Source organism: Trachypithecus francoisi, unplaced genomic scaffold (genome assembly GCF_009764315.1).
Source record: "Trachypithecus francoisi isolate TF-2019V2 unplaced genomic scaffold, Tfra_2.0 Lachesis_group7, whole genome shotgun sequence".
Lineage (NCBI taxonomy): Eukaryota > Metazoa > Chordata > Mammalia > Primates > Cercopithecidae > Trachypithecus > Trachypithecus francoisi.
The window spans coordinates 9,300,828-9,318,189 of NW_022681472.1; the positions used below are offsets into that span (position 1 = coordinate 9,300,828).

General features: G+C 43.4%; 1 pseudogene; it reads right to left on the bottom strand.

Moving 5' to 3' along the window:
• Positions 1–1,709: 1,709 nt before the first annotated feature.
• Positions 1,710–1,845, bottom strand: LOC117079708 (annotated as a pseudogene).
• Between the last annotated feature and the right edge of the window lie 15,517 nt (positions 1,846–17,362).

A 17,362-nucleotide genomic window follows, 5' to 3' on the forward strand; every position in this document is an offset into this window, starting at 1 on the left:
CCTAAGGAAGGTTCCACACAAAACCCATTGGCCAGAACTTGGATGCAGTCCCATTATTTTGAAGGGTGTTGAAGCCTTTACTTTGGCCACTTCTGAGCTGAACTGAAAAATTCTATTATGGTGGCTGCATAAGAGAGTAGATGTATTAGACAACCAGGAAAGGAATTGTCACCTGTGTTGGTATTGAAACCTCAACTCTGAAGTTAATTGACTCGACATTAGACAAACACAGGAAAAGTGCAGAATTATTTAATTCTATAGCATCTGGAATGCTAGGTTCAGTAAGTTATATAATAGCCAATAAGTTGATGATTAATCTTGATTTACAAAGTATTTTTGAAGAGTGATGATGTCAGAGGCATTTGAACCACAGGACTCCATCTTGAATAGGGGCTGGGTAAAAGACCTACTAGACTGCATTCCCAGGTGGTTAGGCATTCTTAGTCACAGGATGAGATAGGAAGTTGGCACGAGGTTCAGGTCACAAAGATCTTGCTGATAAAACAGGTTGTGGTAAAGATGCCAGCGAAATCCCACCAAAACCAAGATGATGAAAGTGACCTCTGGTCGTCTCCACTGCTCCTTACACACTAATTATAATGCATTAGCATATGCTAAAAGATACTCCCACTACTCTGTGACAGTTTACAAATGCCATGGAAAAGTCAGGAAGTTACCCTATATGGTCTAAAAAGGGGAGGAACCCTCAGTCTGGGAATTGGCCACCCCTTTGCCAGAAAACTCATGAATAAGCCACCCCTTGGTTAGCATATAATCAACAACCATAAAAATAGTTAACCAGCAGCCCATGCTGCTACTCTGCATATGGAGTAGCCACTCTCTTATTCCTTTATTATTATTATTATTTTTGAGATGGAGTCTCGTTCTGTTGCCCAAGCTGGAGTGCAGTGGCGCGAACTTTGCTCACTGCAATCTCCGCCTCCCAGGTTCAAGCAATTCTCCTGCCTCAGCGTCCTGGATAGCTGGGACTACAGGCGCCCACCACCATGCCCAGCTAATTTTTTGTATTTTTAGTAGAGACGGGGTTTCACCATGTTAGCCAGGATGGTCTTGATCTCCTGACCTCGTGATCCGCCTACCTCGGCCTCCCAGAGTGCTGGGATTACAGGCGTGAGCCACTGTGCCCAGCCTCCTTACTTAATAAATTTGCTTTCACTTTATGGACTCACCCCAAATTCTTGCCCAAGATTCAAGAACCTCTTGGGGTCTGGATCACGACCCCTTTCCTGTAACAATGACAAAGCACAGGAAACTATCTGAGAAGAAGCATTCACTTTTTTCTGTGCCTGCTTTTAGTAGACATTTTTAACAATAAAGCCGTCTTCCTGTGTTAGATATTTTAAAAGTCATATTTGAATATAACATGGAGGAAAAGAGAGGATAAGATATAGAGAAGGTTGCTAAGGAAAGTGCCAAGGTACAAAGAATGTGCTTTTGGCCAGGCATGGTGGCTCATGCCTGTAATCCCAGCACTTTGGAAGGCAGAGGTGGGTGGATCACCTGAGGTCAGGGGTTCGAGACCAGCCCGGCCAACATGGTGAAACCCCGTCTCTACTAAAAATACAAAAAAATTAGGCAGGCGAGGTGTCAGGTGCCTGTAATCCCAGCTACTTTGGGAGGTTGAGGTAGGAGAATCGAGCTTGGGAGACGGAGGTTGCAGTGAGCTGAAATTAAAAAAAAAAAAAAAAAAAAAGAATTCTTAGAATACAGTGAGATGAAGATAAAAAAAATAGTGAAATGCCAGGAACTCTGTGTTATCAGGCCCGAGGGCCTCTTCTGCCTTTGTCAAGGGAGGGGCTCACCTTCTCTCCTTTCATACAACACATTTTCTGAGTATTTATTAGTGGGGTATTTAAACTGCGCTCCCTTAAGCCATTTAAAATGGAATCCATTAGACAAATCACTTCATCTTTTAGACTGTAAAATATAGTGACAAGCTTTGTAAAATAGGAGGACTGTGTAAAATGACCTCCAAAGTCTGTTGTAATACACTGATGATAAAGATGTTCCCTTGGGCTGAGGAAAACTTCTTTGACCTCAATCTATTTGCATAGAAATGAACTTCTTTAAATTTTAACACATCCTGTGTTCTGTATTCGTGTAAGAGGTTCCATTTTTTTCATATCAGTGTGTAACTTACACTCTGGCTTTGCTCTAGCTAAGTTACTGCCTTGCCTTATTTGTGCTGCAGGAGGTTTTCCTTTTGTGATTCAGTTCACAATTGTACATTTGGAGGGACTGGTACTACCTCAACAGGAAAGGTTCTTAATGGGGAACAAGGGAGGAAGTTAGTCACCTAAAGATAGATTGCATAGGCAACAGCCTTCCAGGCTCAGAATGACCCTTGGGTTCCCTCCCCCATCCTCCAAGTAGAATGACTACACTACCCTGACAACAGTTATGGAAGGGAAGAGACAGTCAAACATTAGACTTACTTCACTGTGGTTGTCTTAGGTGGCCTACAGGTGAAAGGAAATTGGGATAGAATGATAAAGGGAAGAACGAAAACAGGAAACAGATGTCTGGTTATGAATAATGCTCAGATAGTACTTATGCAGTGAGTATGGGCTTAGTCACAAACAGCTGTATCCTGGTCTCAATATTAGAATTGTGCAGATAAGTTCTCAGCCAAAATAGGCACGTTCCACAAAATCCGTCCATTCTATTTCATAAAGTTAATCCTCAAATTGCTGTATAACCGGGAGACTCAAGTTTGTTTTAACTACATAGCAACACTGGGCTCTATGACGGTGATATACCATGGCCCTGCTGCTGTGTACAAGGATAATGGGGCAGAGAATGTGCTAGCAGATGGTATTGTTACCTTGTTAAGGGTTCATATCACTTGGAAATCTCAGAATAAAAGTAAGAATGCTTAAGTCTAGATTTTAGTCCTCTCATGGTATGTGGCTTCCAGTATACATGTCTAGTTTGCATCCAATCCATTGAGTTAATATGGATTTAAATTTTTTTTTTTTTTTTTTTTTGAGACGGAGTCTCGCTCTATCGCCCAGGCTGGAGTGCAGTGGCACGATCTCGGCTCACTGTAATCTCTGCATTCCAGGTTCACGCCATTCTCCTGCTTCAGCCTCCCAAGTAGCTGGGACTACAGGTGCCCACCACCACGCCCCGCTAATTTTTTGTATTTTTTTAGTAGAGACGGAGTTTCACCGTGTTAGCCCAGATGGTCTCCATCTCCTGACCTCGTGATCCACCCGCCTCAGCCTCCCAAAGTGCTGGGATTAAAGGCATGAGCCACTACACCTGGCCTAAAATATTTTTTAACTCCTTAGAGAAATAATTGCTAGGGATTTCTTGTCTATTGAGTTCCTGGATTTTCTTTTTTTAAAAATGCTACTCTCTATTCTTTGACAATGAGAGTGGCTCTACCATAGCCGGGGAAGATGTCAGATAACAGCAGTGTAACCCGATTTAGTTGGTGTCAGAGAATAAAGTGCTCTCTCTGATGTTAATACAGATCCCAGAATGGCTGCATTTTGATGCTTTACTGAAGAGACATAGCATGGTTGAAGTAGCACAGCTTCCATGTCACCAAACCTGGATTTGAATCCAGGCTCTGACAGCAGCTGTGTGACCTTGGGCACATCACGTAACTGCTGTGCTCTCCTCTATCTCACATGTGAAAGGGAGATAATCATACCCACCTCTGTGCTTCTGTGTTTGGGAGACTCAGTGAGGTTATTTGTGGGGAGACATGAAGCTCAGCCAGTTTGCAGAACCACCTGGAGCAGTTTACTTGGGCTCAGATGCCAAGACTAGCTGTGTGACCTTGATATGTTACTTAACGTCTCTGCCTCAGTCTCACCATCTGAAAAATGGGGGATGATGAATCCTAATGCATATGGTTATGAGGACTGAAAGAAGTCAATATTTGAAAAGCACTTACCATAATGCCTGACACATAATTGCCTCTGTAAAGTGTTCACAAATCAAGTTTTGTTTTTTTTGTTGTTTGTCTGTTTTGGACAGAGTCTCACTCTGTCGCCAGGCTGGAGTGCAGTGGTGCGATCTCAGCTCACTGCAACCTCCGCCTCCCAGGTTCAAGCAATTCTCCTGCCTCAGCCTCCCGAGTAGCTGGGATTATAGGCACATGCCACCACACACGTCTAATTTTATATTTTTAGTAGAGACAGAGTTTCACCATGTTGGTCAGGCTGGTCTTGAACTCCTGACCTCAGGTAATCTACCTGCCTCAGCCTCCCAAAGTGCAGGGATTACAGGCGTGAGCCACCACACTCGACCTCACTTGGCATAATGTTTTGAAAGTTATCCACGTGGTGGCATGTTCCACTACCTCATTCTTTTTTATGGCCAACTAGCTTTCCATAGTGTGGAGTGTTTATGCATTCATCAGTTGGTGGACATGGGGTTGTTTCCATGGTGGGGCTATTATAAATAATGCTACTGTAAACATGTTTGCAAGTCTGTGTGTGAACATATGTTTTTATTTCTCTTGGGAAGATACTTAGCAGTGGAATTGCTGAGTAGATTAGCAAATTTATGTTTAACTTTTTTTTTTTCTTTGAGACTATGTCTCACTGTGTCACCCAGGCTGGAGTGCAGTGGCACCATCTTGGCTCACTACAACCTTTGCCTCTCGAGTTCAAGCAGTTTCTTGAGGCCTTGGGATTACAGGTGTATGCCACCATGGCCGAGGTAATTTTTTTTGTATTTTTAGTAGAAACGGGGTTTCACTATGTTGCCCAGGCTGGTCTCCAACTCCTGGCCTCAAGTGATCCACCTGCGTCAGCCTCCCAAAGTGCTGGGATTACAGGTGTGAGCCACCATGCCAGGCCCATGTTTGACTTTTAAAGAAACTGCCAAATTGTTTTCCAAAATGGCTGCACCATGTTACTCCCCGACCAGCAATGAGCATTTCTGTTTCTTAGATCCTTGCCAACATTTATTATTGTCTGCATTTTTGATGATAACCATTCTAGTCGGTGTGAAATGGCATCTCATTGTGGGTTTGATTTGCATTTCACTAATAGTGATGTGGAACATGTGGAACGAGAATAGCTTCTTGGCCATTTGTATGTAAGAGACTTCATATTCTTCTATGTACTTGAAATTTTATAAAGATAATTCTGATGATGACTGAGCATCCATATATGTAGGACATTTTAAAAGCTTTATCTGTTTATCTTATTTAATCCTCACCAGACCCTTTTATTTATGCCATTTTATAGGTGAAAAAAACTGAAGCACAGAGAGGTCAAGTATTTAGTATGAGGACATCTAGCTTGAAAGAAGTATGAGGGCTAAGATTTAAACTCAAGTCAACTGGCTCCAGAGACAATGTTCTTTTTTTTTCTTTTTCTTTTCTTTTTTTTTTTTTTGAGACAAAGTTTTGCTCTTGTTGCCCGGGCTGGAGTGCAGTGGCGCAATCTCCACTCACTGCAACCTCTGCTTCCCGGGTTCAAGCGATTCTCCTGTCTCAGCCTCCCAAGTAGCTGGGATTACAAGGCGCCTGCCACCACGCCTGGCTAATTTTGTATTTTTAGTGGAGACGGGGTTTCACATTGTTGGTCAGGCTGGTCTCGAACTCCTGACCTCAGGTTATCCACCTGCCTCAGCCTCTCAAAGTGCTGGGATTACAGGCACAAGCCACTGCACCTGGCCTATGTTCTTGGATTCTAGACAAACAGTTGTTATATATACATATTACATTAAAATGATTTAAATGTTTTCATTATGGTAACATTTACATAACATAAAATGTACCGTTTCAACCATTCGTAAGTGTACATTAAGTGGCTTTAAGTGCATGCTATACATTAAGTGCATTCACAAGGTTATTCAACAATCACCACTATCAATTTCCAGAACTTTTTCATCATTCCAAACCTAAGTTCCATGCAATTAAACAGTAACTCTCCATTTTCTCCTGCCCCAGCCCTTGATAACTATTATTCTACTTTCTGTCTATGAATTTGCCTATTCTATCTACCTCATACAAGTGGCCCCACACAATATTTGTCATTTTGTGTCTGGCCTATTTTACCTAGTTCATATGGTTCATCCATAAGACAGCATGTATCAAAGTTTCATTCTTAAATTAAAAAAAATTTTAATTAATGGTATCTTACACAAGGCTGGATGTGGTGGCTCACGCCTATAATCCTAGCACTTTGGGAGGCTGAGGCAGGCAGATTACCTGAGGTCAGGAGTTCGAAACCAGCCTGGTCAACATGGCAAAACCCCGTCTTTTACTATCAATACAAAAATTACCTGGGCATGGTGGCGGGTGTCTCTTATCCCGGCTACTTGGGAGGCTGTGGCGGGAAAATCGCTTGAACCTGGGAGGTGGACGTTGCATTGAGCCAAGATTGAACCACTGCACTCCAGCCTGAGAGACAGAAGAAGACTGTCTCAAAACAAACAAAATCACACAAAAAATACCATCTTAACCATTTTTAAGTGTGAAATTCAATAGTGTTAAGTATGTTCACACTGTCATGCAGCAGATATCCAGAACTTTTCATCTTGCAAGATGGAAACTCTATACCCCTTTAAACAAACAACTCCTTATTTCTTTTCTCTTTCTTTCTTTCTTTTTTTTTTGAGATGGCGTCTTGCCTTGTTGCCCAGGCTGGAGTGCAATGGTACGATCTCGGCTCACTGCAACCTCCACCTCCCGGTTCAAGTGATTCTCTGGCCTCAGCCTCCTGGTAGCTGAGATTACAGGTGCCCACCACCACGGCCGGCTAATTTTTTGTATTTTTAGTAGAGACAGGGTTTCAACATGTTGGCCAGGCTGGTCTCGAACTCTAGACCTCAAGCGATCCACCTGCCTCAGCCTCCCAAAGTGCTGGAATTACAGGCGTGAACCACTGCCCCGCCAACAACTCCCTATTTCTTCCTCCCATCCCCAAGCCCCTGGCAACCACCATTCCTTTTTCCTTTTCAATGAGTTTGACTACTATAGATACCTTATTTAAGTGGAATCTTAAGTATTTGTCCTTCTGTGACTGGCTAATTTCATTTAGCATAATGTTCTCATGCTTTATTCATCTTGAGCACGTGTCAGAATTTCCTTCCGAAGGCCGGGCGCGGTGGCTCAAGCCTGTAATCCCAGCACTGTGGGAGGCCGAGACGGGCGAATCACGAGGTCAGGAGATCGAGACCATCCTGGCTAACATGGTGAAACCCCGTCTCTACTAAAAAAAAAATACAAAAACTAGCCGGGCGAGGTGGCGGGCGCCTATAGTCCCAGCTACTCGGGAGGCTGAGGCAGGAGAATGGCGGGAACCCGGGAGGCGGAGCTTGCAGTGAGCTGAGATCCGGCCACTGCACTCCAGCCTGGGCGACAGAGCAAGACTCCGTCTCAAAAAAAAAAAAAAAAAAAAAAAAATTCCTTCCATTTTAAGACTGAATAGTATTCCATCGTGTGTATATACCAGATTCTGTTTATTCACTCCTCTGTTGAGGGACATTTGGGTTGTTTCCATCTTTTGGCTGCTGTGGTTGATGTTGCTCTGAACATTGGTTTCAAGTTTGAGTTCTTGCTTTTTTTTTTTGTTTGTTTGAGACGGAGTCTCACTCTGTCACCCCAGGCTGGAGTGCAGTGGTATGATCTTGGCTCGCTGCAACCTCCTGCTTCGAGGTTCAAGCGATTCTCCTACCTCAGCCTCCTGAGTAGCTGGGATTACAGGTGTGTGCCACCATGCCCGGCTGATATTTTCTGTGTTTTTCCAGTAGAGATAGGGTTTTACCATGTTGGCCAGGCTGGTCTAGAACTACTAACCTCAGGTGATGCCCCTGACTTGGCCTCCCCAAATGCTGGGATTACAGCCATGAGCCACTTCACCTGGCCATGAGTTCTTGCTTTCGATTCTTTTGGGTCTATACCTAGGAGTGGAATTGCTGGGTCATATGGTTATTCTATGTTTGAACTTTTTTTTTTTTTTTTTTTTTTTTTGAGGCGGAGTCTCGCTCTGTGGCCCGGACTGGAGTGCAGTGGCCAGATCTCAGCTCACTGCAAGCTCCGCCTCCCGGGTTCACGCCATTCTCCTGCCTCAGCCTCCCAAGTAGCTGGGACTACAGGCGCCCGCCACCTCGCCCAGCTAGTTTTTTTGTATTTTTACTAGAGACGGGGTTTCACCGTGTTAGCCAGGATGGTCTCGATCTCCTGACCTCGTGATCCGCCCGTCTCGGCCTCCCAAAGTGCTGGGATTACAGGCTTGAGCCACCGCGCCCGGCCGTTTTTTTTTTTTTTTTTGAGATAGAGTCTTGCTCTGTTGCCCACGCTGGAGTGCAGTGGCTTGATCTCAGCTCACTGCAACCTCTGTTTTCCAAGTTCAAGCAATTCTCTTGGCTCAGCCTTCAGAGCAGCTGGGATTACAGGTGCATGCCAACACACCTGGCTAATTTTTGTGTATTTATTAGAGACAGGGCCTCACCATGTTGGCCAGGCTGATCTTCAACTCCTGACCTCAGATTATCTGCCCTGCTTGGCCTACAAGGCACTGTGCAAATAACTTTCAAATATTTATTTGATTAATCATTCCAAGGCTTAATTGTTTATTGAGTACCTCCTAAGTCCCAAACCTTGGATCTACCATGGTGAGTAAAAGATGTGGTCTTTGCCCTCATGCAGTTGATAGTCTAAAAGCAGAGTTGTTCATGCAAATGAATATAAGATTGCAATGAAGATAAGTGTTGGAAATGGTGTTTATGTGGGACCTGACTGCATACAAGAAGGTAATCTGATTTAGTAAGTGAAATCAGGGAAGGCGTCCTTGAGAAGTGACAAAACGAGGGTTAAGAGTGAGCCCAGTGAGGCGATGAGAGCAATCCTTCTGTGCAAAGGGAGCAGCATGCGTCAAGACGCTGTGCCTGAAGGAAGCATTGCATTACAGAGATCTCAAAGACTTTATTGGAACAAAAAGCAAAGAAAGGCTGTAGGAAACGAGGTAAAAGATAGACATTGCAGAGAATATGTGTTCTTCATTTCATCTACACAGAAGTTTTTTAAACACTGGGGTGAAATTCATATACCATAAAGTTGACAACTGAAAACAATTCAGCGGAATGTCATACATTCTCAGTGTTGTGCAACCACCTCCTCCATCTAGTTCCAAAGCATTTCATCACTCCAAAAGGAAACTAATACCCATTAAGCAGTCTGTGTTCATCTCTTCCTGTCCCCAGCCCCTGGGAACTAATAATCTGCTTTCTTTCTCTTTTTTTTTGGAGACAGAGTTTCGCTCTTGTCACCCAGGCCGGAGTGCAATGGTGTGATCTCAGCTCACTGCAACCTCTGCCTCCTGGGTTCAAGCAATTCTCCTGCCTCAGCCTCCCGAGTAGCTGGGATTACAGGTGCATCCCACCACACCCAGCTAATTTTTGTATTATTAGTAGAGACTGAGTTTCACCATGTTGGCTAATTTGGTCTCGAACTCCTGACCTCAGATGATCTACCCGCCTCAGCCTCCCATAGTGCTGGGATTACAGGCATGAGCCACCACTCCTGGCCTATTAATCTGCTTTCTATCTCTATAGAATTATCTATTTTGGATATGTCATGCAAATGAAATCATACAATATGTGGTCTTTTGTGTCTGGCTTCCTTAATATATTTTCAAGGTTCATCCAATGTTGCAGCATGAACCAGTACTTCATTCCTTTTGATGGCTAAATAATATTACATTGCATGTATGTATCACATCTGTTTATTCACTCATTTGTTGATGAACATTTGGCCTGTTTCTACCTTTGAGTTATTGTGAATAAAGCTGCTGTGAACATTAGAGTGCAAGAATTTGAGCCCCCGGTTTCAGTTCTCTAGGGTATGTGCTTGGGAATGGAATTACATTGTGATATGGTTTGGCTGTTTCCCCCTAAAATCTCAACTTGAATTGCATCTCCCAAAATTCCCATGTGTTGTGGGAGGAACCTAGCGGGAGGTAATTGAATCTTGGGGTCCAGTCTTTCCCATGCTATTCTCATTATAGTGAATAAGTCTCACACGATCAGATGGGTTTATCAGGGGTTTCTGCTTTTGCTTCTTCCTCATTTTTCTCTTGTGGCCACCACATAAAAAGTGCCTTTCACCTCCTGCCATGATTCTGAGGCCTCCCCAGCCATGTGGAACTATTAAGTCCAATTAAACCTGTTTTTCTTCCCAGTCTTGGGTATGTCTTTATTAGCCCCATGAAAATGGACTAATATACTAAATTGGTACCAGTAGAGTGGGGCGTTGCTGAAAAAATACCCAAAAATGTGGAAGCGACTTTGGAACTGGGTAACAGGGAGAGATTGGAACAGTTTGGAGGGTTCGGAAGATTGGAAAATGTGGGAAAGTTTGGAACCTCCTAGAGACTTGTTGAATGGCTTTGACAAAAATGCTGATAGTTATATGAACAATAAGGTCCGGGCTGATGTGGTCTGATGGAGATAAGGAACTTGTTGGGAACCGGAGCAAAGGTGACTCTTGTTACGTTTTAGCAAAGAGACTAGCGGCATTTTGCCCCTGCCTGAGAGATTTGTGGAACCTTAAACTTGAAAGAGATAATTTAGGGTATGTGGTAGAAGAAACTTCTAAACAGCAAAGCATTCAAAAGGTACCTTGGGTACTGTTAAAAGCCTTCCATTTTAAAAAGGAAACAGAATATAAAAGTTCAGAAAATTTGCAGCCTGATGATGAAGTAGAAAAGAAAAACCCACTTTTTGAGGATAAATTCAAGCTGGCTGTAGAAATTTGCATATGTAGCAAAGATCCTAATGTTAATCCTCAAGACCATGGGGAAAATGTCTCCAGGCCATGTCAGAGACCTTCATAGCAGCCCCTCCCATCACAGGCTGGAGGCCCAGGAGGAAAAAGTGGTTTTGTGGGCCAGGCCCAGCATCCCTGTGCTGTGTGCAGCCTAGGGACGTGGTGCCCTGTGTCTCAGCTGCTCCAGTCATGGCTGAAAGGGGCCAATGTAGAGCTTGGGCTGTGGCTTCAGAGGGTGGAAGCTCCAAGCCTTGGCAGCTTCCACGTGGTGTTGAGCCTACAGGTGCACAGAAGTCAAGAATTGAGGTTTGGGAACCTCTGCCTAGATTTCAGAAGATATATGGAAATGCCAGATGCCCAGGCAGAAGTTTGCTGCAGGAGTGGGGCCCTCATGGAGAACCTCTGCTAGGGCAGTGCGGAAGGGAAAGGTGGGATCAGAGCACCCACAGACAGTCCCTCCTGGGCCACTGTCTAGTGGAGCTGTGAGAATAGGGCCACCATCCTCCACACCCCAGAATGGTAGATCCACCAACAGCTTGCACTGTGTGCCTAGAAAAGATGCAGGCACTCAACACCAGTCCATGAAGGCAGCCAGGAGGGAGGCTATACCCTGCAAAGCCACAGGGATGGAGCTGCCCGAGACCATGGGAACCCACCTCTTGCATCAGCATGACCTGGATGCGAGACCTGGAGTCAGAGGAGATCATTTTGGACCTTTAAAACATAACTGTCCTGCTGGATTTTGGACTTGTGTGGGCCCTGTAACCCCTTTGTTTTGGCCAATTTCTCCCATTTGGAATGGCTGTATTTACCCAATACCTGTATCCCCATTGTATCTAGGAAGTAACTAGCTTGCTTCTGATTTTACAGGCTCATAGGCGGAAGGGACTTGCCTTGTCTCAGATGAGACTTTTGGGTTAATGCTGAAATAAGACTTTGGGGGACTGTTGGGAAGGCATGATTGGTTTTGAAATGTGAGGACATGAGATTTGGAGGGGCCAAGGGTGGAATGGTATGGTTTGGCTGTGTCCCTACCAAAATCTCCATTTGAATTGTATTTCCCAGAATTCCCACGTATTGTGGGAGGGACTCAGAGGGGGGTAATTGAATCATGGGGAGCTGGTCTTTCCCATGCTAGTCTCGTGACAGTGAATAAATCTCACAAGATCTGATGGGTTTATCAGGGGTTTCTGCTTTTGCTTCTTCCTCAATTTCTCTTGCCACTGCCATGTAAGAAGTGCCTTTTGCCTCCCACCATAATTCTGAGGCCTCCCCAGCCATGTGGAACTGTAAGTCCAATTAAACCTCTTTTTCTTCCCAGTCTTGGGTATGTCTTTATCAGCAGTGTGAGAATAGACTAATACACATGGTAATTCCATGTTTAACTTTTTGAGGAACAGCCAAACTGTTTTCCACAGTGGCTGCACCATTTTATACTCCTGCCAGCCACTCATGAAGGTTCCAATTTTTCCATATCTTTGCCAAAATTTGTTATTGTCTGTCTTTTTGATTGTGGCCTTTCTAGTGGGAGTGAAGTGGTAATTCATTGTGGTTTTGATTTGCATTTCCCTAGTAACTAATGGTATTGATAATCACTTTCATGAACTTTTTTGCCACTTGTATGTTTTCTTTGGAGAAATGTCTTTTCAGGTCCTTTGCCTATTTTAAAATTGTATCATTTGTCTTTTTATTGAATTATAATAGTATTTATGTATTCTGGATACTAGATCCTTATTATATATATTATTTGCAAATATTTTCTCTCATTCTATGTATTGTCTCACTTTCTTTTTCTTTTTTTTTTGAGACGGAGTCTCGCTCTGTCGCCCAGGCTGGAGTGCAGTGGCGCGATCTCAGCTCACTGCAAGCTCCACCTCCCGAGTTTTTACGCCATTCTCCTGCCTCAGCCTCCCGAGTAGCTGGGACTACAGGCGCCCGCCACCTTGCCCGGCTAGTTTTTTGTATTTTTTAGTAGAGACGGTGTTTCACTGTGTTAGCCAGGATGGTCTCGATCTCCTGACCTCGTGATCCACCCGTCTCGGCCTCCCAAAGTGCTGGGATTACAGGCTTGAGCCACCATGCCTGGCCTGTCTCACTTTCTTGACAGTGTCTTTTAATAAACAAAAGTTTTTAATTTTGATGAAGTCTAAATTATCTGTTTTTTCTTTCTTTCTTTTTTTTTTTTTTTGCCTATGGTTTTGTTGTCATATCTAAGTAATGATTACCTAATGCTAAGTCATGCAGATTTACTCCTAGGTCTTAAAATTCTCTGTTTTCTAGCTTTAGTTTTTCATTTGAGCATTTAATACTTTTGAGTTAATGTTTGTATGTGATGTGAGGCAAGAGTCCAACTTTGTTCTTTTGCATGTGGTATCAAGTTGTACCAGCAACATTTACTGAAAAGAAATATTCTGTTCCTATTGAGTTGTCTTGTATCTTTGTTGAAAATCAGTTGGCCATAACTGCCAGTGAGCTGTGTGTCTAATTTTATATACTTGATTCATAAAGTCTTATACAGTCTTGATTACTGTAGTTTTGTAGTAAGTTTTGAAAATAAGAAATCCTGGCCGGGCGCGGTGGCTCAAGCCTGTAATCCCAGCACTTTGGGAGGCCGAGATGGGCGGATCACGAGGTCAGGAGATCGAGACAATCCTGGCTAACACGGTGAAACCCCGTTTCTACTAAAAATACAAAAACTAGCCAGGCGAGGTGGCGGGCGCCTGTAGTCCCAGCTACTCGGGAGGCTGAGGCAGGAGAATGGCGTAAACCCGGGAAGCGGAGCTTGCAGTGAGCTGAGATCTGGCCACTGCACTCCAGTCCGGGCAACAGAGCGAGACTCCGCCTCAAAAAAAAAAAAAAAAAAAAAAAAAGAAATCCTAGCCTTATTCTTCTTTTTCAAGATGGTTTTGACTCCTCTGGGCCCCTTGAATTTTCATACAAATTTGAGAATCACCTTGCCAATTTCTGCAAAAATGGCAGCTTGCATTTTGATAAAAATTGCTTTAAATTTGTAGATCAGTTCAGAGAATATGGCTATTTTAACAATACTAAGTCTTCTAGCCAGACATAGTGGCTCACTTCTGTAATTTCAGCACTTTGGGAGGCCAAAGTGGGAGGATCACTTGAGCCCAGGGTTTTGAGACCAGCCTAGGTAACATAGTGAAACCCCATCTTTACAAAAAAGTAAAAAATTAAAAATTAGCTGGTGGAACATGCCTATAGTTCCAGGTACCCAAGGGACAGGCAGAGGCTAAGGTGGATCCCTTGAGCCCTGGAGGTTGAGGCTGCAGTGAGCCATGATTGTGCCACTGCACTCCAGCTTAAGTGACAAAGTGAGACCATGTCTCAGAAAAAAAAGTCTTCTAATCCGTGAACATGGGCTATCTCTTATCAGCATGTGTTTTTGTCTTTTATTCTAGTAATTTGGTGTATTACATTGATAGATTTTCAGATATTAAACCAACCTTGCATACCTGGGATAAATTCTACTTGGTCATAGTATATAATCCTCTTTTATATGTTGCTGAATTTGGATTGCTTGTATTTTGTTGAGTTTTGCGTGTATCATTTAAAATATATTTGTAGTTTTTTGTGATGTCTTTGGTATCAGTGTTATACTAGGCAAATAGAATGATTTCAAAGTGTTTCCTCTTTTTTTTTTTTTTGAAGAATTTTTGAAGAATTGGCATTAATTCTTCTTTAAATAGTTGGTATAATTCACCAGTGAAGTCATCTGATCCTGGGCTATTCTTTGTTTGAAGTTTTTGATTAATAATTCTCTTTACTTGTTATACATCTTTTCAGATTTTCTATTCTTTTTTATTTCTCTTTTTTTCTGTGATTTTCTACTCTTCTTGAGTCTGTTTTTGTAGTTTGTGTCTTTCAAGTAATTTATCCATTTCAACTAGGTTATCTAATTTGTTGGCACACAGTTTTTCACAGTGTCCTCTTTATTTTTATTATTTTATTTGATTTTTGAGACAGAAATGTGCTGTGTCACCCAGGCTGGAGTGCAGCAGCATGTATCTGGGATCACTGCAACCTCTGCCTCCTGGGTTCCAGCAATCCTTCTGCCTCAGCCTCCCAAGTAGTTGGGACTGCATGCATGCACCACCATGCCCAGATAATTTTTGTATTTTTAGTAGAGATGGAGTTTCACTATGTTGGTTAGGCTGGTCACAGTGTTCTCTTATACTCCTTTTATTTATTTTTTATATTTCTTGAGACAGGGTCTCACTCTGGTTGCCTAGGCTGGAGTGCAGTGGTGCCATTTCAGCTCACTGCAGCCTCAACCTCCTGGACTCAGGTGATCCTCCCACTTCAGCTTCTCAAGTAGCTGGGACTATAGACAAACACCACCATGCCTTGCTAATTTTTTGTATTTTTAATAGAGGTGAGGTTTCACAGTGTGGCCCAGGCTGGTGTCAAACTCCTGGACTTAAGCAATCCGCCAGCCTCGGCCTCTCATAGTTCTGGGATTACAGGTGTGAGCCACCATGCCAGGCCTCTTATAAGCCTTTTTTTTTTTTTGGGTTGGGACTGTTGTCTCATTCATTTCTGATTTAGTCGTTTGCTCTGCATGTGGTAAAAGGTACCTTTTATATTACCATAAGAATATTTATAAACCAAAATTTAAAATATTTAAATTTTTTAAAATTTGAGAGAGAGTCTCGCTCTGTCACCCAAGCTGGAGTGCAGTGGTGTGATCTTGGCTCACTGCAACCTCTGCCTCCTGGGTTCAAGCGATTCTCCCACCTTGGCTTCTCGAGTAGCTGGGATTGCAGGCACATGCCACCACCTCTGGCTAACTTTTGTATTTTTAGTAGAGACGGGGTTTCTCCATGTTAGCCAGGCTGGTCTCGAACTTCTGGCCTCAAGCAATCCGCCTGTCTAGGCCTTCCAAAGTGCTGGAATGATAGGCATGAGTCACTATGCTCTCCCCAAAACATTTTTTTGATGTAAAGAAACTTACATTTAAAATAAAAGTAGAATAGTAGATATACTATGTGCAAATGCCATAAATTGACATCTAGTCTGCCAACATAAGGATTCTATACTTTTTTCTTGTGTACTTTCTATAAGTCCTAAATCTTTTCCTTCACAGTGCCTTCTCATATCAAGCAGAGGTTTGTGGTTATCTCTCTTCCCTGACTTCAATATTACATTGACATCAAATCATCACTCAACTGATTTTAGGATGAAAGACCACTGGTTTGGAGGGCTAAGATTTATTATGTAGCAGGTGTTAGAAACTGCTGACTGTCTTAAATATAAGGAGTGACTCTGACCCAGAGAAATTCCTGGGGAGGCTGGGTCTCCCAAGGTTTATTGCTTCTCCCATGTGTAGGTGGAACAATTCTCAGGAGAGACGGGGTTATTGTTCTGTGTACAGAAGTTGCTGAAGGCAGAGGTAGTAATTTGCTGTCGTGTACAAGGAGATGTGACAGAGAATTTAGGCCATAGCCCAGTCCAGCCAGCTGTAGCTCAGTGTTGCTGATAGTGACCCTAGTTCCTCTCTGGAATCGCAGTGGTCAGAATAAAACTTAACTCCCTGACACTGGGAAGGGAGTTATTCTAATGCACACTTATTGCTTCCTATTAATGCCATGTGTAGCATCTCTGCAATTTTATTGCATTAACTGGAGAATCAGAAAGTGTTAGCTGTTGCTGGATATTGTCTGAAGTTAGAGAAGCTGCCATTAATATTCCCCTTATGACTCCCCCGCTGGCCCCTGCTGTCGAAGCTTCGCTGTGGCTTCACTCTCAGGGCATGTGTCTGCCATCACTGCCTGAGAGCTGATAGCCTGGGACACACTATTGCACACCAAGCGCCTTTGAGCGGGCACTTGTGTTTTTTTCAGAGCCTGACCCAATGGATCAGGCCAGTTCTCAAATGCTGAGTTGAAGGGGTGTCCAAGCTTTTTTCCTCACTGAGCCAGTAGTCTCTTGGTTACTTGTATGCAGTAGTTACCAGGAGTGAAATGCTGACTTCTGCTTTGACAGACCAGAGTGAGGGACCCACGGAAGTCACGAGCAATGATCCCTGAGAAGCCTTCCAGCTCTGGAGCGCTCCAAATCATCCTCCTTTTCCCTCCAGTGGAAAAGTAGGTTTTGTTATCACAAAGTGAATGTAGCCTGCTCAAAATAGGCAAGACTGCCACCTACTGACCAAATGGGAACATTCCTCAGGGAATTTCTAGGTTTGATCTTTGTTCTACAATTAATTGGGATAATTAGTTATTCATGAATTTATAATTCAACAGACCTAAAATACACACAGGACACAATGCTGGACACTGGAGATATTAAAGAAAAAATTTTTTTGAGACAGAGTCTCACTTTGTCGCCCAGGCTGGAGTGCAATGGCACCATCTCGGCTCACTGCAACCTCCATCTCCGGGTTCAAGCAATTCTCTGGCCTCAGCCTCTTAAGTAGCTGGGATTACAGGCACGTGCCACCACGCCTGGCTAATTTTTGTATTTTTGTAGAGACAGGGTTTCACCATGTTGGCCAGGCTCGTCTTGAACTTCTGACCTTGTGATCTGTCCACCTCGGCCTCCCAAAGTGCTGGGGTTACAGGAGTGAGCCACCGCGCCTGGCCA